The sequence below is a fragment of the Oryctolagus cuniculus genome, chromosome 1 (assembly GCF_964237555.1).
Source record: "Oryctolagus cuniculus chromosome 1, mOryCun1.1, whole genome shotgun sequence".
Classification (NCBI taxonomy): Eukaryota; Metazoa; Chordata; class Mammalia; order Lagomorpha; family Leporidae; genus Oryctolagus; species Oryctolagus cuniculus.
The window spans coordinates 115,159,894-115,183,687 of record NC_091432.1 but is presented as its reverse complement, the minus strand read 5'-3'; the positions used below and the strand labels follow the sequence as shown (position 1 = coordinate 115,183,687).

The window sequence follows — 23,794 nt, the reverse complement described above, 5'->3', positions numbered from 1 at the left end:
ATGTAGCCCAACAACCCATGAAGTCTACTTTCAGCGGTTTTCACATTAGAGTTTTATTTTTGCTTCTCTCAAAGGTTCACGTCTTGGTTTTTCTTCCTTCCTCTTCACCCACTCCTTCCTACTGACCCAGATCCCCTTACAGGGCGGATTCTTGTCTGCAGCCCTGAGACAGAGTGGGTTTGGCAGTGGTGCTGCTGGTTATTGAGACACGGGGCTGAATGCCCACCAGGACAGCTGGGTTTGGATCAGCTCACCGTCTCCCTCTACCTCTCCCTCAGCAACAGCAGCAGCAGCAGCAATAATAACCCCATGGTGGATCTATTGTGTCTAACTATTTTCCAGACAGGTTTGGGCACGAGTAGTACTAGGGGAAAGAGTCCGACCAGAGTGGAGAAGCTCCCGATCCCATGTCCGGAGAAACGGCTCAAAGCCCTCCTAGCAGTGAATCAGGGGGCCTTGTGCACAAGCCTACAAGGGAAGTTCTGAACTTTTTAGAAAAGTCACCAAGAGCCAGCTAGTTCTGGGTTTGCATCTGGCTTTGCTACTCATCCACGCTTTCATTCATTCATGCTTACGTTTATTCCGTAATCACCTCTCAGATCTCAATGATTGTGCTAGCACTGTGCTGGGTTCTGGGAATACAGTAATGAATAAGACTTACACGATCCCTGTCCTCATGGGATTTTCAGTCAAGCAGGCATTAATGAGCTTGTACGGCTCATTATTATTATTATTATTTAATGACATTGGTAGTAAGTGCAATGGAGGAGAAGCACAGGGAACCATTAGAACATAGGACAGGGCGATCTAACTTGGTTTAAGGGGCCAGAGAGGCTGCATGGAGGAAGGGGCATTTCAAGTGAGACCTGAGGGGCCGGCACTGTGGCGCAGTGGGTTAATGCCCTGGCCTGAAGTGCCAGCATCCCATATGGGCACCAGTTCTAGTCCCGGCTGCTCCACTTCCCATCCAGCTCTCTGCTGTGGCCTGGGAAAGCAGCAGAAGATGGCCCAAGTCCTTGGGCCCCTGCACCCACATGGGAGACCTGGAGGAAGCTCCTGGCTCCTGGCTTCGGATTGGCACAGCTCCGGCCACTGTGGCCAACTGGGGAATGAACCATTGGATGGAAGACCCTTCTCTCTCTCTCTCTCTCTCTCTCTCTCTCCCTCTCCCCTCACTGTGTAACTCTGACTTTCAAATAAATAAATAAATCTTAAAAAAAAAAAAGTGAGACCTGAAGGATGTTGCTTATCTGGATCTGTGGGGGTGGAGCCCCCAGTACATCTACCCTCAGTGAACTGTAAACATTAAATAAAATGATGAACAACAGGAGCCTTGGACAGGGCCTAACACATTGTAGATAATCCACAAATGGTCATGCTCTTCCCTGTAAACCACACTGACACAGGGCCCTTGGGAGGGAGAGGAGAAGGGCGAGATTTCAAATTGACCAGACACTCTTTGCAGGCGTCCTCATCCCGACAGGCTGCTGAGCCCAACTCCTCCGTCCTTTCCCTACTTCCCTGTGGAGCCGTCAGAGTTATTAAAATCACAGGGTCAGGTGGGGAGGGCCCTCAGAGAGTCTCATTTCCTTGTTTGACACAAGGGAAAACTCAGGGGGGAAAGACGTAGAGAAGGCAGCTGGGCTAAGGTAATGGAGGAGGGGAGGCCAGGCCCTGTCGCCTGGTTCCACAGCCGAAAGAGAAGTCAAAGATCTTCCTTTTCCCCTGTAGAAACCCGAGCACCGGGACCAAATGATCAGGACCAGAAATCCATCCTGCGAATGAGAACAGCCCTGGAAAAGACAAGGCCACTTACAGTAAATGAAGTCATGGAGAAGTCAGACAGGCTCCTGTGTCCCCTTGGAACAGAAGCTGGTACGCAAAAGGCCAGGAGCGACAACAGAGAAACCCACACGTCACCCCCACCTTGACAAGGTGCTTAATTGGTGCGAGCTGCAGCCCCGTCTGTCTCTGCCTGCTTGCTAGACACCTCGTGCTTTTCTGCACGGAAACCTTGCTCCCACAAAAGAACGCAAACCACGATCTGTCAGAGGCTGGGATCTCTGGGGGATTCAATTCACCAAAAAAAGGGACTCATTGTTCTAAAAACAATTGGAAATAGGAAAACTCATTTATGGCAAGACAATGTGCTATTTATATAAAGCATGCAATTTCTTTTTTCTATGCCCCTCCTTCATGAAATATATCCAACTCAAATTTCATTTGTTTCTTCTGAGGCACTAAGGGTATCCTCTAAAAATGAGAGATCTAATTAAGTTTTGGTCTCCGTAATGCACAAGACATGTTTTGGAAAGGGTTCAAAGAAAAAAATTGAGAAAGATAATTAAAGATTTGTTTGCAATAAGGCTACGATAAAAGGTTAAGGAAATCCAAACTCTTCTTGAAGAAGATAAGTCCAAGAGGGCCTCAATTTTGTGAAAGGTTATTGTATCAGCCACACACCTTTTCCACTTCTGGGCCAGCCAAAATAAAATAAGCTTTGCTTACAGCACAGTGAGCTCATGTTAGGTGTCAGAAAGAACATTCTGGAAGTAACATGTTTTACAGCTGTATTTTTTTAGAAGTTCACAGAAACTCCTGAAACACAGGAGTGTGATTCCCTAGGCAGGAGGCAGAAGGAAGAGCCAAATGCCCCTCTCCCTAGGATCAGGAGCCCAAGGCGAAGCCTGCTGCCCCTTCACCCACTGGCAGGCTGGGGAGGATTCGGGCTGAGTTTGTTCCCAGCACTCTGCCCACAGAACAGACTGAACATGGGATACAGGAGAACACATCTCCCCCTTCCTCTGCTGAAGAAAAACTGTTGCCATAGAGCACCACCTCCATGGCCCATCCAGTGGGGCCCATGCCAAGGGCAGTGGGAGGTGTGGGGTGGACCCTACACCCAGGCTGAGCCTCTGCATCTGCTACCCTCAGAATGACTCAGAAATTGGAAGAGGGATTGCTTCAGCGCCTGCCTGAGACCTTGAGCAAATGCACGAGTCTTTCTTTCTTTCTTTCTTTCTCTTTCTTTCTTTCTTTCTTTCTTTCTTTCTTTCTTTCTTTCTTTCTTTCTTTCTTTCTTTCTTTCTTTCTTTTTTTTTTGACAGGCAGATTGGACAGTGAGAGAGAGACAGAGAGAAAGGTCTTCCTTTGCCATTGGTTCACCCTCCAATATCCGCCGCAGCCAGCATGCTGCAGCCGGCGCACCGCGCTGATCCGATGCCAGGAGCCAGGAGCCAGGTGCTTTTCCTGGTCTCCCATGGGGTGCAGGGCCCAAGCACTTGGGCCATCCTCCACTGCACTCCCGGGCCACAGCAGAGAGCTGGCCTGGAAGAGGGGCAACCGGGACAGAATCTGGCGCCCCGACCGGGACTAGAACCCGGTGTGCTGGCGCCGCTAGGCGGAGGATTAGCCTAGTGAGCCGCGGCACCGGCCTATGAGTGTTTCTTTACACTGAATCGCCTGTAGCCCAGCCATGGGATTACAGCAATGAATGTCTTATAGAGGGGATCTTGTTAAATCTGGCGGGACATGCTGAAGTTCTGCAAGGTGCAACTGTCCACTTGACTTCTGATTCTAGTGCTACCCTTTCCGAATCTGCCTGGGCTTCCTTCGTAGCAGAACAGGAGAAAAAAAAAAAGATGCACATTCCCATGCCTGCTAAGGTTGGGAAGCAGCAGCACAAATAAGATAAAAACAGTGGCTAATCAAAAACTCAGGCCAGCAGCTGCAAGGACATTAGCTAAAAGGGGAGCATCCAGCAACACCTGCTGCTGGCCCAGCTCTGCTCCAGCTCTAAGTCCCCCACTACCAACCCTCCACGCCGCTGATTCTGGGGGAGAAGTTGATCTGGTCCCAGGGGCACAGAGATACCCTTATGTCTTTGAATGTAGCTTGCAAAGGAGAAACTCCTTTCCTGTTAACGTCCTGGGACAAAGCTGCCTTCCTTCCCTTCCCTTCTCTCGTTCCTTCCTTCCTTCCTCTCTTCCCCGTCTCCCTTCCATGCTCCTTTCTTTGTTTCTCCATTTTTACTTCTTCTCTTAAGGAACTCTTTTTTTTTTTTTTTTTTTTGACAGGCAGAGTGGACAGTGAGAGAGAGAGACAGAGAGAAAGGTCTTCCTTTGCCGTTGGTTCACCCTCCAATGGCCGCCGCGGCCGGCGCGCTGCGGCCGGCGCACCGCGCTGATCCGATGGCAGGAGCCAGGAGCCAGGTGCTTTTCCTGGTCTCCCATGGGGTGCAGGGCCCAAGCACCTGGGCCATCCTCCACTGCACTCCCTGGCCACAGCAGAGGGCTGGCCTGGAAGAGGGGCAACCGGGACAGAATCCGGCGCCCCGACCGGGACTAGAACCCGGTGTGCCGGCGCCGCTAGGCAGAGGATTAGCCTAGTGAGCCGCGGCGCCGGCTCTTAAGGAACTCTTATCAGAAACCAAAGACCAAGCCAAGAGAGGGTGAGCAGAACTGTCTGACCAATTGGCCCCTGTCCAGGGACAGCAGCCTCCACTCCTCATGGTTGACTGGGGCCTGACTGAGCAGATTCGGGCTGGTACCATTTCCAGGATTCTCCACCTCTCTCCCAAACACAGATTTTGGGCCCAACTGGGATTTCCTGCTTAATGATCACACAGGATGACTCCCTTTGCAGGCACCCTTGTTCTCTGGGGGTTCTGAAGGGTCCCTGGCCCTCCTGTTAGCTCAGTTCCTCTACTCTGAACACCAGCCAAGGCCTGGGTCATCACTGGGTGTACAAAGGGGAGGAGAGCAAGGATCTTGCCTGGAGAGAGTTCATTGCCATACGGAAAGACAGAGAAACATATGCAGCTTCTCACCACACAATCCCGGTCTCCCACATGACCCAGCCTCGTGCGCCATCCCTGCTGCCTCCGAGGGGCTGCATTAGAAGGAAGCTGGAGTCAGGAGCGGAACCAGGACTCACACCCAGGCACTTCTATATGGGATGTGTGTATGTCTTTTTTTTTTTGACAGGCAGAGTTAGACAGTGAGAGAGAGAGACAGAGAAAAAGGTCTTCCTTCCGTTGGTTCACACCTCAAATGGCTGCTATGGCCGGCGCACTGTGCCGATCCGAAGCCAGGAGCCAGGTGCTTCTCCTGGTCTCCCATGCGGGTGCAGGGCCCAAGCACTTGGGCCATCCTCCACTGCCTTCCCAGGCCACAGCAGAGAGCTGGACTGGAAGAGGAGCAACCGGGACAGAATCTGAGCCCCAGTCAGGACTAGAACCCAGAGTGCTGGTGCCGCGGGCAGAGGATTAGCCTAGTGAGCTGCAGCGCTGGCCGTGGTGTGTGTGTGTGTGTGTGTGTGTGTGTGTCTTAACCACAGGCTAAATGCCTGCCCCTAATTTTTTGGAGGCAAACATAGGAATACTGTTGGATAACACATAAGCTACTGGCTGGAGGTGTTTCGCATTTTCTTGACATGATGTTGTGAAGCTGGAGTTTTGGTAGCTACAGTAGCAAAAAGGAAGTGCTCAAAGAAAATCAGTGTGAAACAAGAAATGAGAGTCGCAGTGTGCAGTCTGAGTCTAAGGTTTGAGCAGTTGTGAAGTACCCAACAGACACACATATCCCCCTTGGTAAGTAGTGATAGTTATATATAACAACAAAATAAAGATATTTTTTCTTTCAATTTATGTGAGGCCTTCAATAAAGGTCTCAGAAAATGTGTATTGTGGAAAAAACTGTGCATGGATTTCAGAATACACTTATGTTTTAATTCCATTTTTCATGAACTTTTTGGAATGCTGTCATTTTTTTTCTAGTTTCCTCTTTTTTTTTTTTTTTTTTTTCAGATGGTTCCTAAGTTGTTAGAACACAAATGCTTAGGGTGTTTGAATCTAACTACTAAATAAGCAGGACTGTACAGTATTTATGTTGGTCCATTGGCTTTAGGTAAATATTACTGAGACCCTAAAGGTGCCATGAACGAAAAAGCTTGGGGATCTGTCATAGAATAAATGAGGTTTGATCTGGATCTTATGAGCTGAATCAGAGCTGATTAGATACGGGGGGGGGGGGGAGAAAGGCAGCTGAGGTAGAGAAAATGGCATGGATAAAAGTGTGAAGGCAAGAAAACACTGTAAGTGCAAGGAAAGCAGAGTTTGGTGATGCCAGAACAAAAATGGTGAAGCTGGTAGACAGAAAAGATGAAGCTGAAAAAGTAGACAAGCGACAGCTCCCAAAGGTCTTAGGTGCCGTATTAGAGCTGTGGGATCTGATGGCATAGGCAGTAGGGAACACTGGCGGCTCTTCAGCCAGAGAGGCATGGCCAGGTTTGCATCCAGCACAGACTTAAGGGAGACAAAGCTGGGAGGCTGTTTAGGAGGCTTTGGCAATTGATTAGAAGGGCACCCTGAGAGCCTGAACTAAAGCAGTGATAATGGAGATGTTGGGAATGATGTTTGGATTGTTGACTGAATGAAGCTTAAGAGACTGGCTTGGTATTGTAGCTTGGATGGTGCAGACACTCCCTGAGGGAGAATGCAGGAGTAGAAACACGTTTGAGCTGGGGGTGGAATGGACAATGAGATCAGTTATTGTTCCAGGCTAACAGCTGGACCAAGCATCATGAGCAGACACAACAGGTCTTGGTAGGCATCACCTTCTCAGAGCTCTCTTTGTTGCTTGACTAAAACTCCTTGGCCCTTTCTGTTTGTAATCCAGACACTTTTATTTTGAGCCATCTATCGCTTTCCTAGTTCCTGTGTAAGGAATACTTTTTGCTTCCGCGTCACTCAATACTGAGGTCAATAAATACTCAAGGCACCCCTGACCCAGGTGGGTAAGTTATCCTGGGCCCTCAGGTCTCTCGAGTCACTCATCTTTCACTTGACTTCTGAGAAAAGTCCTTCCCCACATTTATTGCCACTTGACAAATCTCAAGTATCTGACACCAGTTGTGAAAAGCAATAGGTCTTATCTATCTATCTATCTATCTATGCATGCATCCATCCATCTATCCATCCATCCACCTACCTGCCTATCATCTATCTCTATCAATCCTATCTATGGAAATTAAATTGAGAATGAAGTTATGGAGTTTTTTGATTACTTGAAGCTGCATCATCCTTGGCTTTGGCTTGTTGCTAGATACATATTCATGGCCCCAGGCACCCCATCTGCTCTGTGCAATAGATCTCTGCCACCAAGTTCCTATTTGTTTAGGAAAAGAGAAGACACGAGATCAAGTGTGTAATTCTCCAAGTGGGTAAAACTCTCTATGTAATCACGATAAAATTATATTTTTTCTTCATGTAGCTAAGATAATCTCAAATTTTGGCAACATTTAACACTAATTACAGGATTTTTAAAAACGTTCTCAACCTCCAGGATACCAGTTGTTATATTTTCCACACCTAAGACTTTGAATTCAATTAAAAGATGGCCTAATTAGTTAGATGTTTCATTCTCTTCCCTCAAAATCAGTTTCCTGGTCTGCACCAGACTGGGGGATGGGAAAATTTCAGTAGAACCCAATTCCTATTTTTCCTGGTTGGAGAATCCAGCCGCACAAAGAGGCTGTTGGTGCCACCAAGGAAAGTGAAGGGATTCTGTTAGAGTGTATTTGAAAAGCAATGCTTTTTTGGAAGGTGGTTTTAGGGAGAGATATCAGAAGCTCCTATTGTGCTTTATGAAGAACGGCGTGAACACCTCAGTTCTGAACACTTCCCAGGAGGACCTGAGGCAGCTCAGCAGTGTGCCTGAGCCGACAGCCACCTCCAGACTCCGGGAGGAGGAAAAGAAGGATAAGGAAGTCAGTAACAACTTCCTTTACAGACCAGGAATTTTTTAAAAAAGATTTATTTATTTATTTGAAAATCAGAGTTACAGAGAGGCAGAAAGAGAGAGAAAGAGAGAGTGAAGCAGACAGACAGACAGATTTCTATCTGCTGGTTCACTCCCCAACTGGCCGCAACAGCCAGAACTGAGCTGATCCAAAGCCAGGAGCCAGGAGTTTCTTCCTGGTCTCCCATGTGGGTACAGGGGTCCAAGGACTTGGGCCATCTTCTACTGCTTTCCCAGGCCATAGCAGAGAGCTGGATGGGAAGTGGAGCAGCCAGGACTCGAACCGGCGCCCATATGGGATTCTAGGACTGCAGGTGGCGGCTTTACCCATTATGCCACAGCACCAGCCACTGGGCCAGGCATTTAACAAACAATGAACCTTCTGGATGAACTGTGAGGCTTACGGCATGAGGAGCCTTCCTGTACTGGGGCAGCTCTACTTGACAGGTGCACCCTTGAGTCATCTCTGCTGTTGTCTCATTCCAGGGCCTGATTCTGGAGGCCGTGACTAAGACTGTGTGAATCACTGAAAGGAATATTGAGCACTCATCAGTCTTGGGTGGTTCAGCTACTTAAATTTTTTTTTTAAATATATAATTTGGTGTCCCAAACTGCTGGAGCCAATTCCTTAGTCTCAGTCTTTGGGTTTTATTGCATCCTGGCAGTCCTCATGGGCACAGTGCTTCTGCAGCTTCTCCATGGAGCAACCTCTGGACTGCAGATCCATGGGAGGGACACCGGACCTTCATCCACTCACCAAACGGAGTCATAACATCTTGTGTACATCTGCGTTCCCTGGATTTTCTCAGGGAAGGAATACTCAGCGGGATGCAGGCAGCTTGGGATTTGTGGTGGTAAGAATCTCTCTCTGGAGAGTTCAGAGAGCAAACGGCTAAGGGCTTCCAGTCTTAGCAGACATTTTTGTCCCACTACAGGTGAGTAAACAGAGGCTTATGGTCCTTGGTCAGTAATACAAGTCAACGACTATTTATTAGCACGTAAGGTCCATGCAAAATGGATACAGAGGCCAGTGAGGTGTCATCCTTGCTGTTAAGGAGTGAACTACACATGCGCAGCCTCTCAGGTTCATAACCCGGCTGTTCCAGAGTCAGTTCTTGTCCATTCTTCCACGCGTCCACTGCACAGGCAGCCACCTCTTCACTGTGTGGAATCTTGCTGTTCCCCTCATCTGTCAGTGCTACTCAATGTGACCTTTGGAAAATCATTCTTGCCCTTCTGTGGTAAGTGATTTGGGGAAAGGCAATTTACCTCTTCATTGTCAAAAATTTTCCCCTTAGTCAACTAATAGCATTCCCTCGCATTACCAGGACAGTGTAAGGGCCCACAGCTTTGAACAATGCCCTCACACCTGTCAAGTAACAATGCTGCGAGGGAAAAGGACTTTTACACTTATTATCAAAGATTACTAGAAGCTTTGGGTCTCCTATACTTGTAGTTGACCCTAGATGACTGTCCAAAGCATTGCTACAGGAAAGGGGCTGGGGACATGGGTTGATGGCAGGGCGACTGGAAGCTCCATCATCCAAAGGTAGATGAAATAAAGCCCTTACAGATGCATGCCAGAGCTGATGAGGAATGTCCCATTCCTGTATCCTGCTTGGAGTACCCATGTTGCTTCTCCTAACTGACAGCTGCTTCTACGTCCCTGGCAGATTGGGATAGGTAATTCATGATAGCTGTGGACTCCTGGAGGCCATCAGTCTCACTCCGAGACGCCTCAGCCCGGCTGAGCAGGAACCTGGGATGTATCCACTGCTTCCACTTTTCCTTTCACTCCTGAAGGTAGGCAGCTTTCGCAGCTCAGGGCAAGGCCATCACTGCTCCATAGGGTAACAGGGTGGTTAATAGGAGTACAGGAGTCTTCATACTGCAGTTGTAAGCTGGGCTGGAGATGCTGTCTAGAGTGGTGATGGGCAGTGACGTGTGAGTGCAGTTGCTTTGTATTGTGCTGCATGAAGTGAGGATAAAGATCATGACACCCCAAAGGCAGTCTGGATGCAAGATGCAGGACTGGAGCCTGTGTGAGCTCCCAGGGGACGCAGCCTCCACGTGACTGATGCTTTGGAGACTGGGTGACCGAATGGGCTGGGAGACAGGGATCCATTTCAGCCAATGGTTGCCAAAGAGGTTAATGAATTAAATTATCAACTACTTGTAGTGTGTGACTCTTCCTCTTCCTCTAAGGTAGAACTCACCCCCAAGAAAACACTGTCACTTCTCTTCCAAAGCACCCACTGAGTCTTGGAATCCAGGGATTGGAGCAAGCAGCCCAGCAAGTTTTCTCCTCCCCTTCACCCCTAAATGAACTGGATGAGTGGGGATCCTTGAGTCTCAGATAAAGCAAAGGCCCCATTCACCACTGTGCACGCAGGGAGCCCGGAGCCTGGGGAGCATCTCAGCTGACAGCCTTCCTGATCTTCTTCCCTGGGAACCCAGGAAGATGTGGCCAGTACGTCTCTTGCTGGGCAGAATCCTGGAGACCTGGTCCAGACTCCTTGGTTAGACCTGGGCTGCATGGCAGCAGAAGGAGTTGGGATGTGGGAACCTCAGCGTGTCTCTGTCTTCAGGTCTGTGTCTAAATTTCTCCAGCTACATCAGCAGAGGCCTTCTCTCTTATCTTCCCCCACCCAAAGTGAGAAAATCTAAACTGGTTCTCTGTAGGAGCATGTCTAGACATTAAAAGGCTTTCATGACTAAAACTCTCCAAACCCCTGCTAATCTGAAAAGGAGGAGTTCCCCCAGTATCTGATTCTATGCATCAGAACTGACTTGCTTCTCAGACTCTGGCTTACTAACCAGTCCTCTTGTGTTCTACCTTCTAATCAGCAGCTTTCCTTTTGCTGTCCTGTTGGCTTCGGTGGGTTCCGGCAATGGACTATCCCCAACGCGTAGAGCAGTTGGAGATGAGGATGTAGCAGATGAATGTAAAGACAGAGCAAGCCTGATTCCTGGCACTCCGGTGGCTAGGGATGGAGGTGCTTACATAGAAACCAGGACTTCAAGTGCTGCAGCTCCTCTCATCCATCGCCACCCAGGCATTGAGGCTTTGGTTTCTGATTTATTCGCCCTCTTATCTACCAGTGGCCACGAAGACCCACATCTACTCAGCCCCACCTTTCCTGGAGGGTCAGAGGCCAAACCAGGGAGGGAGAAGCATTTGAGGAGCAGCTAAAAGCAACCCAAACTAAGGGTGAGGGCAGCGGCAGGTTAGCCAATCCTTCCTTGCTAAACAGTCAGGGGCTGGCCAAACACTGTTGATTTAATTGGTCTTGTAGGAGCTAGGACCAAGTTCCAGGTGCCCATTCCCCAAAAGAAGTCATGTCCCAAATTTGCGCTTTAGTTTTTTTTTTTTTTTTTTTTTATTTCCAATGAGGAGCTAATGAACAAGCCTACAGGGAGATTGAGAATTCTAGAAAGATGTGGCATCCATCAAGTGTTCCAAAGTCCTCAAAATCAAGAATAGTAAATAGCGATCCCTTGGTGGCAAAGCAACTTTAGACAATCCTGCCCGTGCCTCCTTAAGGCCAGACAAGGTTGTACCTAGACTCTCTTTGGCCTGTGTAACTCCTCTTTACCTACAGACTTTAAGACAAGGAGATCTGACCATGAATCTTGGTCACCTAATGATCCCCGCACAGTTCTTCCATGGGTCCGAACTCCTTCTAATGGTACTCAAATGAATGTCACCCTTTCCAGTATAAAATAACTTATTCTATCCCTTTCACAGCTACTTCTTGTCCTCCAGTCCGGTAAAACAGGCTTGCCAAGAGTGTGGGCCGATCAGTTTAACAATCTTTTCCACAAAAGTCTCGTCCCATTCCGCCAGCCTCTTCCTTACGAGGCTGAGGGCAGGCGGCAGACAGCCCTGTCAATAACATCGACCATAATGGCCCGATCCACTTCCTTCCGAGGAAATGAACCTAATGCAGGGGATATATTGATCCTAAAGACCCCGTCTCCTGGCAGTGCACCCTTTCAGCCGGCTGAGGTTAATGGCCTCACACGCAGCTGCCTTGGCCCATCTCAGAGTCAGTGGAGTAGTACACCTGCAGAGGATGCTACCCTGAAGTCAGCCAGAGGGAAGGCAAATGCGCTGGCCTTTTAACAACAAAGCTAATTAGGGAAGGAAAAAAATGACTGAGCTATGTGGGGGCTGAAGCAGACCTTCCAGCTCAAGAACCCCAACCTGCCCTGACGCCCCCTGTCTCTCCCATCAAGACTCTATTTTCCAACCCATAAAGAGCCTATTAAGCAGCTCTCCTAAGGGGGTGGTTAGCAGGAAAAATGCTGTTTAAGTTCCCCGACGTTTTTACGTGGCAGAGCCCAGCAGCCCACATAGGAGATCTTGTTTTATTCTCGCTCACAAGGGGTTGCAGCGCAGGCCTCAGCTGCGGGGAGGCAGTGGTTGGTAATTGGGAAACCAGCCATTAGACCCTGGGTGGTGACATAATAAAGCACACTTTTCTTTGCTTCCGCCGTACGCCTCTCTCCAATCTAGACAATGCCTTTCCTCCGCCTAAGAGCACTGAGTTTTTGCACAGAGGCCCAGGTGGGAGTGTTTGCGGTGTAAAAAGATCACAATCTTGGGAGGCCAAACTCTGCCTAGCTGCGGGACTGTGGACAAGTCAATTATTCCAAGAGGCCTTTTCCCCGTCTCATAAATGGGCAGAACAATACCTACCTCACAGGGCAGAATGATGACTAACGTCAGGTAACACTCGAAGAGCTCACCACTGTGTCTGCCACACATTAGGTACTTAACGCAAATAACGTTTGCACACATGCCAAGGCACATTATCAAGTCAAGCTTTGCCATTTTCCGAAAAGAAATGTGTGTGTTCCACGCTAATAGAACAATTTCCACACCACGGCACCAGGACACCCAGATCTCTTCCTCTCTGTCTCTAGCTCACCAGTGTTGGTTGTTGACTCCACAGACAGAGGCCAGCTGGTTTGGGGGCAAAGGCGCCCGCTGAATAAGAGAGGGTGTGTCCCTGGGGGGCCCCACTCCGTGGAGGGTGGAGAGTTAAGGCAGAGCCACAGGGAGCCCCCAGATGCCTTTGGACGTCGGCAGCCAGATGGGAACAGGCTCCTTCGTGCGTCACAGGGCCTGGGAAAGCCGAGAAGGCCTGGCGGGCCTGGGGGAGGACTAGACTGGCGCTCCAGGTGGAACGCGCTGTGCGCTGGACGCTGTGTGGAGATTTTACGTAATCACTTTCCTACCAGCCCGCGGGGTAGGGGGGCATCGTGGTTTTTTCTTCTCACAGCAGAGGAAAAGGTGCAACAGAGAGGTGACCTGACTCATTGAGTGTCACTCATTAACGCGGGGCACAGGTGCACGAGGGCCGTGCCCTTCCCCGTCCTGCGTCTCAGGGAGGTAAGGGGCAGGGCGGAACCCGAGAGGTGCACACTGCTCCCGCTGCAGCCACTGCCAAGTGTGACCGGAAACAGCCCCCTTCCCCCATCCCGCCAAAACAAATAAAAAACAGGTCTGGGAGAAGCAGATGAAAACGAGGAGTCATTTCAGGTTATGGATGACAACAGGCACTGCCTTTCCCCTCCTCCCATTCCCGCCCCCTCCCTCTCTAAACCACTAAAAGGGGCTAAAAATACGGAAACACGGCTGGTTCTCGATTGTTCTGAAAGGGTTCCAGCCCCAAGCTGCAGAAGCAGCTCCGGCTGACTCACAGCCCTGCTGGGCCAGAGTAAACGCATGCAGACCAGACAGCACCCGCGCACCGTCCGCGTCGCCCCCTCAAACCCCTTTCCACCAGCAATGCCTCACCGCCATTCACTGAGTGTTTACTGGGGTCGGGCCCAGCACCAGATGTTTAAATACAAGGGCTCTCTTCAATCCCGCCTCCTCAACCCTTCAAGGCAAGTGCCTTCACTGCCCTCACTGATCTGGTGAGAGCAGCCCCGCTCAGCGAGATGGCGCAGCTCGGCCCCAGGCTGCACAGCGCTGGCATGCCCAGCCAGTGCGCCACCTGTCGCCAGGCAGGCGGTGTCCCCAGCAGCAGTGGCCGCTGTTTCTGACCACGGTAACGTGCATGGTGGGGAATGAAATGCTCTAGGGGTTTCCTTCAAAACATAACGGCCCTGCTCTCTCAGTCCAGCACTCTACAGTTTGTTGGTTCATTCATTCTTTCAATTAAATATTCCTTTGGCAAGCATGCATGTACTGAGTCAGGCTCTGTTGCAAGATAGCGTGCTAAGGGCTGTGAGTATGAAGGCAGAGACACGGCTCCTGTCCATAAGGGAAGTCACTACGTTATTACTTCCACAAAGAGATAAAGAAAAGGGAAGATGCTGACATTACTATGGTGAAAATTGTGTATTGTGCCATCCACAGATATTATCTCATTTAATTTTTTTATTTAAAAATATTTTTTAGATTTCATTTATTTGTTTGAAAGGCAGACTTACGGGGGGGGGGGATCTTCTATTTGCTGGTTCACTCCCCAAATTACTTCAATGGCCATGGCTGGGCCAGGCCTGGGCCAGGCCTGACAGGAACCTGGAACTCAATCTGGTTTTCCCATGTGGTTACAGTGGCCCAAGTATTTGGGCTGTTTTCTGCTGATTTCCCAGGCACACTGTCAGGGAGCTGGACTGGAAGTGGAGCAGCCGGGACCTGAACTGACACCCATATGGGATGCTGGCATCGCAGGCAGCAGCTTAACCCCTGCATCACAATGCCAGCCCCACCTCATTTAATTCTTACACCAATTTGGTAGAGTGAGTATTATGTCTTCGTGTTACACACGGTGGCCACTGTGAGTAAAAAGATCAGAACACTGTTCAGGCAATGCAGGTGGCCAGTGACGATTCCACCATCAAACCAGGAGTGATCTTCAAATGCATGTTCTTGTCAGCATACCCACCCTGGACAAACCTTGGCTCATGGAATGACGGATGTCAGTTTCAACAGGGAGTATCTGAGTGAGCCAGGGTAAGTCCTGGATTTGGAGAATGAGCTGAGGGTTTTCTATCAGGAGGATGGACCACTCTCACGAGATTTGAGGGGGAACTGCTGAAGGAGAGCAGGAGATGCCCCAGAAGAGAAGCCATCCGCGGCCACCTCAGTCCTGCCAGCAGATGTGCATGACAAGATGTGACGCTCTTCCAAACCACACTGTAGGTCAAATTCTATCAAAGAAAATATGCTTGTGGAAAACCCCCCTGCACTGTCAAACCCCACTCTGCTGGTCATGCATTGTGAGAGAGATTCATGGGTAGGAAAACCCAGGCTAGCAAAAGAACTAAACAGACTTGGAGTTCCTGGAATGAAGAGGTGACTGGCGTAGATACGAACAGGTTATGTTGGTACAAAAAGAAGATTCAGTGCTGCAGGGATTCAGAGCAAAGCACGTTGGCTAGTTTAGATCCCTGAGGTCATCCAACGTTCAAGGTGGCCCACCCCACAGATCTTCATCTGCAAACTGTGCACAAACATACCACACCTCACTGCTGTCTACCTCTGAGCGTCACTCTGGGGCATTCTGGTCCTGGGCTCTGGTCTCACACTTTTCCTGCATGGTCAACTCTACCCTCAGTTACTTGGCTGCTTCCTGTCTGTCCTTTAACACTGCACTTGGGTTTTGTCTGCTTCCAGAGATGCTTCCGACTGGGCTGGGCACCCATAACACTCTGTGCCTGCTTGTATCATAGCATAATTTTTTTAAGATTTATTTATTTATTTGAAAATCAGAGTTACACAGAGAGAGGAGAGGCAGAGAGAGATAGAGAGAGAAAGGGAGAGAGGTCTTCCATCCACTGGTACACTCTCTAACCGGCCACAACGGCTGGAGCTGCGCTGATCTGAAGTCAGGAGCCAGGAGCCAGGAGCTTCTTCTGGGTCTCCCACATGAGTGCAGGGGCCCAAGGACTTGGGCCATCTTCTACTGCTTTCCCAGGCCACAGCAGAGAGCTGGATCGGAAGTGGAGCAGCTGGGACTTGAACCGGCACCCATTTGGGATGCCAGCACTGCAGGCAGCAGCTTTACCCGCTAAGCTACAGTGCCGGCCCCTACTTTGCAGTTCTAATAGCTAGCACAGTATTTGGCACATAGAAGGTGATAAATAAAAAAAAAAGTGAACTTTCTGAAGATATTACAGGTACATATGTCTGGTGTGGGGCACAGAGCCTAAGATGACACCTTAGTAATTCTGCCTTCTGGTGTCACTCCTTTGTATAATTCCCTCTGCTTGAGTATAGGGGCAGCTCATGACTTACTTCTTTTTAAGAAGAATATTTATTTATTTGAGAGAGATGGAGAGAAAGGCGACGGGTCAGAGAGACAGACAGCTTCCGTCAACCGGTTCACTTCCCAAATACCTGCAACAGCTGTGGCTGGTTAAACTGAAGCCAGAAGCCCAGAACTCAATCCAGATCTCTCACGTGGGTGTCAGGGGCTCAAGGACTTGAGCCATCACTTGCTTCCACCCAGGGTGTACGTTGGCAGGAAGCTGGAATCAGAAGCAGAGCTGGGACTTGAACTCGGGCACTCCCATCTGGGATGTAGACATCTCAAATGGTGTCTTAACCGCTGGGTCAACTGTGCTCTCCACCCCTGCCTCCTGCCATGACTTCCTTCTATCCCAGAGTTCGACAAAGGTGATGGGATGCGTGTCTGTGATTCCATCAGCATCCACGGGTAAGGCCCTAAGTCACTCACTTCCTTGCTGGCCTTGAAGAAGCAGCGTGTTGTCAGCTACCTATGGCGAAAGCCCATGGCAGGGAACTTGCAGGCGGCCTCAGGGACCCGAGCGCAGCTTCTCGCCCACGTCCAGCAGAAAGCTGGGGGAGGAAATGAAGTCTTTCCACAACCTGAATAACTTGGAATGGAGCCTCATCAGTCTTCCGCGTGAAAATGCAGCCTGGCCAACACCTGGACGGTGACTTTGTGTGACTGAGCAGAGAGCCCAGCCAAGCTGTGTCTGGCCTCCTGGTCTACAGTAGTTGAAATGACACATATGTGTGTCTTAACCCATTCGGTTAATGCAGGAGCTGAGAAGCCCCAGTCCTGGAGCCAACGGAAACTGCTGGTCTGATGCCTTCGTCATAAATGCATCTCATCTCATTCCCTCCACCAGGTAAAACACGCTTTAGGTCTTTCTAGGCCAAGAGTTGCAGCTTGGGAACTTACAGCAGGGCAACAGAAGTGGGTGGCAAGGACACGGATTCAGAATCAGACGAACTCACCTCTCAGCTCAGTCCCCCATAGGGAACTAGGGCTGATGACACCAGTTTGTTGAGGTTCCAAGAAGGGGCTAGCCCAGAGCCTGGCCCAGGGTCTGTGTTCTATAGCTGCTTGGTGCCCTGACTGTCCTGGATAGAATCTTCGGTGGAAGAGCTCTTGGCAGGCCCTTTGGAGTTTTACTGTGCAGCTGAAATCCCAGGAAATTCTATCCTGTCTGTTCCAACCCTGCTAAGCTGCTAAGAGAGTCCAGGCTCAGTTTTGTGATATGATTTACCGCTTCCTCTTTTATGGGGGTACTTTACCAAACACGCCAGGAAGTGAGAGGGGTCCCAGCCTCTGTGGGCAGCCATTTATCTGCTGCCCAACTACAGCCCCTACTTGCCACATCTTCCCTTTTGTTCTGTGCCTCAGCTCCCAGAGCTCAGTGAATCAGGCAACTTGAGCTTTGGTCTGCAGCAAACACTGTGAAGCCCCGGTCAGACCAGGGGCCTTGAGGAAGCCCATCTGAAGAGATTGGCTGAGTTTTTTTTTTTTTTTTTTTTTTTTTTTTTTTTTTAAAGAAGGTCCTGTCTTCTCAGCCTTCTGAGCACGTGGAGCCCTTACACCTTGTGAACCTCCTCCCTGAATGCCTCAGTAGGAGTGGGAATAGGAGTCGGAAAGCAACTAGTAATTTATATTATGGAGAGGGAAATTCAGCCTTTTTGTCTAGTGTCCTGTTACCTGAATACCTGGAATTATGGGATATCTTCTGTCTTAGTTCATTTGGGCTTCTCTGAAAAAGTATGACAGACTGAGTGGCTTATGACCATCAGACATTTCTTCCTGGAGGCTAGAAGTCTGAGATCACACTGGCAGCATGGCTGGGCTCTGGTGAGGGCCCTTGGCTGGGATGCAGGCTTCCCCTTGTCTCCGTACAGGGGAAGGTCGTGAGAAAGCTCGCTGGTATTCCTTTCACAGGGTGCTAACCCCCTTCATGAGGGCACCACCTCCTCCAGCGAATCACCTCCCAAAGCCCCTACCTCCAATTTCCCATTGCATTAGGGGTTGGGGCTTCAATCTACAAATTTTGGGGGGGACCCAAAATTTAATGTGTAACATATACTATAATACACCCAGTATTGCACCAGGAACCCCTGAGTGTGAAGCAAGTATGTCTCTGTGTGTTTGTCTCTCTCTCTCTCTCTCTCTCTCTCTGTGTACAATTCAAAAGATTTCTGGAAAATGGAATTAAACAATAAATTTATTTTGGTGAAAAAAGTTGTGAAATCCATGCAGTTTTTTCATGATATGCATTTTCCATGAATTCTTTTTTTTTTTTTTGAAGAACCCTAGGAAGTGTGGGCAGAGATATGTAGAATACAATGAGGTGCTCACAGAACTTCAGGCCTTAGAGACTAGGATGACTTAGTTCAGTCTGATGAGGAACTTGGCTTGAAGAGGACAGGAAGCCAGGTCTAACTCCCCAAACTGAGCTCTCTGCACATGGCCACGTTATGTCTCTGCCTTTTCCACTCATACCCTGCTGCTTGCTTTCCTTTGAACCTAGTGCAGCCTCTTCTTCCTTTTTATTATTTTTAAGATTTATTTATTTACTTGAAAGTCAGAGTTACAGAGAGAGAGACACACACAGAGAAAGATCATCCATCCTCTAGTTCACTCCCCAGATGGCTTCAATGGCCCGGGCTGGGACAGGCTAAGCCAGGAGCCAGGAGCTTCTCCCAGGTCTCCCATGTGGGTGCCAGGGGCCCAAGCACTTAGGCCATCTTCTGCTGCTTTCCCCAGGCCATTAGCATGGAGCTGGATCAGAAGTGGAGCAGCCAGGACATGAACTGGTGCCCATATGGGGTGCCGGTGTTGCAAGTGGTGGTTTTACCTGCTGTGCTATGAGTCTGGCCCCACTTAGTGCAGCTTCTTGAGCTCCCAGGTAATAGCCGACTTGCTGAGAGGCTTTGGGAATCCCTGGATAGGCAGCAGCCTTGAGGGATGACTGGCCCATATTGTGTTTTCCCTTCTGCAGAGCTCGGTCCTCCCACTCTGGGGTCCAACTTCCTTTTTTGACTTCCGCTAGGTCCTGCCACAGCCCTCTAAGCTGGGGGCATCACAGCCTTTGATAACAACTAGAACTATGGGTAACAGGAAGGGAAGGAAGTCTGCAAATGGCTAAAGTGGCTCCTGGGATTTAGGAACTAGACCCCGGAGGCAAATGCGGTGCACAGGGATGAGGCAGGAAAGGGAGGAAGCCTGGGAAGGAGTGTGCCAGTCACTGTGCTGGGTACACCTGTCCATGTAACAATATTTTATTTCACCCTTAGGTAGAGTATTGGGCACATTTCAAAGATGAGGAAACTAAGGCCTAGAGAAAGAAGCAGGATTGGTCTCCAGCTGGCAAATGTGTACACTTAGGAATCCAATACAGCCGCTGGCTCTGTTATGGAGATATGGTCCCACATGTCTGCGATAGAATGAGGACTTGACTCAGCTCCAGGTAGCACTGCCTGGGTTTTAGGGCCAAAAGCTCGTCAGAGTTTTCTGCACAGTTCATTCTCACTACCACATTCAGATGCCACCTTGCATGCACTCAGCCTTGATGCCTGTTGGGCTGACACCTGGTAGCAGTTATGCCTAATGGGACTCTATTCCTTCCATCCTAATTAGTTGACTCTCTTCCTTAGCCAGCTCATGCACTGCCCAAGAACACCCATGTCCAGCGCCCTTCATGGTATAATGTGCAAGGAGTATTCCAATGTTTGGATACAAAAGACTGCTGCAATTAGCTCCAAACCCCAGGAAATAGGCAATCAAATTAGCCAGTGAGTATGAAAAGCAAAGCAGATTATAATTAATTACCTGTGTTTCTACCAGGTGTGTCTTTAGCCATGCGATGTATCAATGTGTTTTCTGTTTTCTGTTTTTTTTTTTTTTCCTAAGTAAAGAGCTAGTCTTAGAATTATAGGATCTTGGGGCCAGCACTGTGGCATAGTGTGTAAAGCTGCTGCCTGCAGTGCCAGCATCCCAAATGGGCACCAGTTTGAGACCCGGCTGCTCCACTTCCGATCCAGCTCTTTGATGTGGCCTGGGAAAGCAGAGAAGATGGCCCAAGTCCTTGGGCCCCTGCATCCGTGTGGGAGACCCGGAAGAAGCTCCTGGCTCCTGGCTTCTGATTGGTGCAGTTCCGGCCGTTGCGACCAATTAGGGAGTGAACCAGCGGATGGAAGACCTCTCTCTCTCTCTGCCTCTCCTCTTTCAGTGTAACTATGACTTTGAAATTAATAAATCTTAAAAAAAAGAATTATAGGATCTTGAATGCAAACTGACCAAGCCTAAGTGGACTCAAGTCCCCTGTCCAGAGGAGGATCCTCAATGAGCCACTTCCCTCCACCTAGCTTCCTCCTGGGCAGATAAAGCCTCCCAGGTAGGGTGGAGAGAAGACACCCAGCTCAGGGCCAGCACAGCTTTGCTGTGATCCAGGGCCAGAGGGCAGGCCTTCCTCTGCAGAGCCATCTCCATTCATTCCAGTGGCTTTTCTGAGGCTGGCTAGGCAAAGCCCCTTGGTGCCAGATCAGCACTCCAAGGGCCATGTGCTCTAGGCCCTGTTGCCTACCCCCAAACTAATAACTTGATCCTCACTCTGCTCTAAACAAAAGTTCCCACAGAGGGCCACCAGATCCAAAGCCAACTGCTATCTGGATGATCTGAGTCTTGTTTATGTCCAGGAGACGGGAAGCTGAGAGGGAAGAGGAGCGGCAGGGCCCTTATTCTGCATTCAACTGAGTTCAAGGTGACACGCAGTTTGCGGGGACTGTGGGCATCACCTTTCATCAGATGTCTTGGGGCTTCACTGCTGCCCACACAGATGTCACAGGAAGATCATGTGCTCTGACTTTTCCACTGCACGGGGCAGGGGACTGAGCTTAGAGCAGAGAGGTGACTTAAGGTCATGACGAGTGGGTGCAGTTTCCCTTAGGATCCAGGATCTTCTGACTGACAGTGGTGCAGTCCTGTGGGAAGACTGAGCAGGTGGTGGAGCCAGGGTTCTCATCCTGACTCTGTCACAGTGTGACCTTGAGCAAGTCCTTGAACCTTCCAGGGACCCTGGAAAATGGAAAGGGGCATACTGTCCAGTTGTAGTATCCTACGTATTTCTGTGGCTATGGGTTCTCTACTACCCAGCAGAGGGCAGAAGTTAGGCTGTTTCCTTAGCCTGAAAGCACAGGTGTGGGCTGCCCATTAAGAGCAGCCTGTGGGGAGGTAGAGAGGGAAAAGATGCCAGATCCCAAATTAGGAGTCATGCCTCCTGCATTGGAACTTGGCCGTTTCAACTCCAGCACCTCTGTACAAGTTCACTCTACCTTGTTCTAGCTTGAAAGAACCACTCACAATTTTCCTTTAGCATCTGCAAAGGATTGGTTCCAGGACCCCCTCAGACACCAAAGACCAGGGATGATCTTGTACAAGATGGCATAGTATTTGCATATAACCTATGGACATTCTCTTCTATACTCTAGATCATTTAGATGCTATGGACATAGTTGTTATATTGTATTGTTTAGGTAAAAAAGAGTCTACATAGTCAATACCTCCCCCCTCCTTTTACAAAAATATTTTCCATCTGAGGTCAGCTGAACTCACAAATGTGGAGGGCTGACCATACTCTCTCTGAGTCCCTCTGCACGGCTGCTCTCCCAGATGCAACACAGGTCGGTTCCCCCAGTTACTGTTCTGTGTCCGGTAGAAAAAAAAACCCAAAGAGAATGATTATTCAGGGAAATGAGATGTTAGTGTCAGCTTACAGAGCAGGCAATTTTCTGGAGAAGAGCAAAGGCTAGAAGGCCATCTTCACTCCCAGAAAGGCATCCCATGACGCCCAGGAAGAGCCTCATTCCCCTGTAGTTTGGCTTTCTTCACACTTGACAGTGACCTTGGGCATTTCCCTCACTATTGTCTGCACAATCATTCCCTTAGAGCTGGACTGACCGACAGGCAAACCACTGGCCACATGCTAAATAAAACCAAGACGTCAGTCCCTTATCACATCGGCCAGTTCATGTACCAGTAGCTACCATTTTGGGCAGTGGAGATGTGGGACACTTCCCCCATGAAAGAAAGCTGCACGGGAAACAGCTCCAAGGTCAGGACTTTGCCTTGTTCATTACTAGACCTCAGGCAGTGAGGGAAGCACTTGGCACATAATTGACACCTTTTTTTTTTTTGATAGTTTGTGATATTTTTCTTTAAGATTGATTGATTGATTGACATTATATATATATATATATATATATATGAGAGAGAGAGAGAGAGAGCGTTCCCATCTGCTAATTCACTCCCCAGATGTCTACAATGGCCAGGGCTGAGCCAGGGCCAAAGCTGGGAGCCAGGAATACAATCCAGGTCTTCCATGTAGGTGGCAGGAACCCAACTACTTGAACCATCACTACTGTCTCCCAGGGTCTGCATTAGCAGGAAGCTGGAGTTGGGAGCTGGAACTGGGGATGGGACCAGGTATTCTGACATGGGATGCAGGTGTCCTAACTGCTAAGTCAAATGCCTGCCCTAACTCTGTCTTTCTTTCTTTCCTTTTTTAAAAAGACTTATTTATTTATTTCAAAAGGCAGAGTTACAGAGAGGCAGAGGCAAAGGCAGAGCCAGAGAGAGAGAGAGAGATTGAAAGAGAGAGAGAGAGAGAGAGAGAGAGAGATCTTCCATTTGCTGGTTCATTCCCCAAATGTCTGCAACAGCCGGGGCTGGGCTGATCCGAAGGCAGGAGCTTCTTCTGGGTCTCCCACGTGGGTGCGGGGGCCCAAGGACTGGGGCTATCTTTTACTGCTTTCCCAGGCCATAGCACAGAGCTGGATTGATAGTGGAGCAGCAGGGTCTCAAACTGGTGCCCATGTGGGAAGCCGCCGGCACTGCAGGTGGCAGCTTTCCCCGCTGTGCCACAGTGCTGGCTTCAACCCTGTCTTTCCTAATGCCCCTCTTGCTCCACATCATGACATGTTCTTCAACACAGGCTTGCTGCCTTATCGCCTGGTGTGTCTTATCTCCTTAGCAACCATAGATAACCCACAGAGAACTGTTCTTGGTCAGTGCTTGCTACCTGAGGAGTTGCTAGGGATGAGGCAGGATGGTTGACCTGCAGGTTTAGATGAGGTCAGATAGAGCGGGGGAGAGGTAAGCCAGTAAGAAAATTAGGTTGGAAAAGGCAGTTTAACCAGCTTTGTACAGGTGGACTGTGCTTTTCCTCCATGGATTCCATGTTTTCTTACAAAAACCTCAGATTCCTTGTTTATTGATAATTCATTTCTCCTTTTTTTATTATTTAGGCTGAAACATTTCCAGCCCAGTCAAAGGACCATAGATAGAGTTTTAGTGCAGCTGTACTCTCCAGATCTGACTCCCTTTTGTTGCAACACTGGTCTCACCATGGATCAGATCTGCATGATTCTTCCTTCTCATACAGAGAAGGCTGGCGGGGCGAAGAAGAGGCCTAGTAATGACGGGTGTGATGTGGAGTCCAACAACTTCAAAGTGGCATTCTAAGGAGAAGTGGGGCATCATTATCAGCCAAGATGAGTTGGCAAGATGAGCCCAGGCTCCCTGTCCAATGCAGGCGACCTGGGTGTGTGACCCCAGCCTCCACCCCTTCATAATGAACACCATTCTCCTGGGAGAACAGAGGTGCAGTTGGGCCACACTGTCCATGTCAGGCCTCGGCCAGCACAACAGTCCTGGCTGAGTACAAACAGAGCCAATTAAGACACCTAATTATACAGC

The 23,794-nt window shown here is 49.4% G+C and overlaps 1 protein-coding gene across 3 annotated transcripts in view; it reads right to left on the bottom strand.

Annotated features, from left to right (window-relative positions):
* UBASH3B (ubiquitin associated and SH3 domain containing B) overlaps positions 1–23,794 on the bottom strand; it is a 145,733-nt gene that overhangs the window by 35,198 nt on the left and 86,741 nt on the right. Inside the window, exon 1 of one of the 3 annotated variants that reach the window (XM_070047424.1) lies at positions 1,817–2,024. The exons of the other annotated variants lie outside the window; for them this stretch is intronic. The gene's annotated coding sequence lies outside the window, so the exon portion shown is untranslated. Of the gene's footprint in view, positions 1–1,816; positions 2,025–23,794 lie in introns of those variants that run through there. 3 annotated transcript variants of the gene reach the window in all.